The sequence below is a fragment of the Neovison vison genome, chromosome 6 (assembly GCF_020171115.1).
Source record: "Neovison vison isolate M4711 chromosome 6, ASM_NN_V1, whole genome shotgun sequence".
In the NCBI taxonomy this organism is placed as follows: domain Eukaryota; kingdom Metazoa; phylum Chordata; class Mammalia; order Carnivora; family Mustelidae; genus Neogale; species Neogale vison.
Genome location: NC_058096.1, coordinates 75,364,900 through 75,367,002, shown reverse-complemented (window position 1 = coordinate 75,367,002; position 2,103 = coordinate 75,364,900).

Below are 2,103 nucleotides of genomic sequence, written 5' to 3'. Positions count from 1 at the left end.
TAGATATTTTCATTGATGACCAGGAACTTGGACTGAAAGAAAGTATTTCTCAGTATAATCATCTACTGTCTGTTCAATGGACAGAAACTGATGTACTTTATGTATGTTTGCTGTTCTTGAAAAAGCATGCAGGGTTACCACCCTTCTGGATCTTGCTATGATTCTCTAAGAGAATATTATATGCCCTTCAAGGGCCCCCATTCCCTAAGTTTTGCGGGGAGTCCTGATTGCCAATGTTACAATCTTGGAGTCTACTGTAGCTGTCTTGGTCTCCAAGTGGGAGACCTCTCTGAGTGGGAAAGACAGTAGAATTTCATTATAGGCATTTCATCCCTTAATTATAAGGCATTTCATCCCTCCATAGTTCAGCATCAAGCCAGCTCTCCCACCAACTCCATTTCTGAGTCCCAGTGTGTTTATCATGGGGTGCGCTTGTATGTGAGTGTGGACTTTGGTGTGTGTAGAAAGACTGAGAAGCAACTTCCCTCTGCCTTTGCACATGAGCCCTCTTGGGCATGGGTACAGAGGTATAGGGAGCAAAGACATGCCATTGATGTGAGGCAGGCAAAGCTTGAGGTTGGAAAGAGACAGAAACAAATGACATGTTAGCAACAAGTTTTTGCAAAGACAAGTTGGACGATTCAGGCTCTAGCACCCCCGGCTAGAGGGTCAGGGTGCCCTGTGAGTCAGGTAACCTGTGAGCAATTAGGCGTTTCTTTAGCCCAGGGAGGCGTCACACTAGAGGCAATGGTGAGTCTCATCTTGTATAATGAGAGAAGTATTCATGTTTATATCTTCAGGGCTCCCATATGTAGATGGTAACATCAGGGTTAGATAGTTTGTAGGTGTGCCGGGTGCAAGGACAGCACCCAAGTGTGGAGAGAAAGGATGAGTAGAGCTGCAGAGGCTCCTATGACCCTCCCTGAGCACCCCACTTTTCTTGGTTCCACACCTCTTACTCTCCCATCACCTCTGCTTCTGAGGGTAAAGCAAACTAAACTAAATGGTTTCCACAGGCCAGAAGTGAGTGGTTCTATGTGCCTTTTTGAGGATTCTTTCTTTTTGCTTTGGAAGTCACTCCCCCTTTAATGCCATAAGGAATTAAATGACAAGTGGATCCTTATCTGAACTTTTATCAAATAAAAAGCATATTTGAGTGACTGAAGATCCACAGAAATCTGAATAGTTGAAGAACCCTACCAAAAGGGCGCTGGGTTGGGGCATCTGGGTGGCTCAGTGGGTTAAAGCCTCTGCCTTCAGCTCAGGTCATGATCCCAGGATCCTGGGATTGAGCCCCCATCGGGCTCTCTGCTCAGCAGGGAACCTGTTTCCTCCTCTCTCTCTCTCTCTCTCTCTCTCTTGGCCTGCCTCTCTGCCTACTTGTGATCTCTGTCTGTCAAATAAATAAATAAATTCTTTAAACAAAAAAGGGGTCTGGGTTTTGCTCAGGAATACTGAGTTTGGGTTATGGCTATTAAACTTAGGCAAATCACTTTTTCTCTTCGAGGCTCAATTTTCTAATTTATAAAGTGGAGATGCTAATGTCATGTCTAACTGACTATCAGGATTTGGATGGTCAAATTAGAGCCTATATAAAATCATGATAAGCTATAAAGTTTTGTCTCAGATGACTGTTATTTTGTCTATGAATAAAGAGATTAGAATAGTAGTTGCATTCTATTATCAGTCTCATTAATTCTTGCTTCATCATTCTCTTCCTCACCCAAATTCAGAGCTCTGGGATTCAGTAGCCACTCAACATGTGAGGAATTTTGCATATTATTTCTTCTTTCAACCCTTAGAACAAGAGCTCAACTCTGACTGCCTGTTAAAATCACTTGGTAACTATACCCCAATATCTGTGATGAACATAGATGTAAGCTTTCTCAATAATATATTAGCAAATCAAATCCAACAATGTATAAAAAAGAAATATATGTCACGGCTAAGTGGGATTTATCTCATGAATGCAAGGCTGGTTCCTCATTTAAAAATCAATTAATGTAATCTACCATATAAACAGTCTAAAAAAGAAAAAAAAATCACATACTCATATCAATAGATGGACAAAATCCAATACCCATTCATGATTAAAAGAAAAAA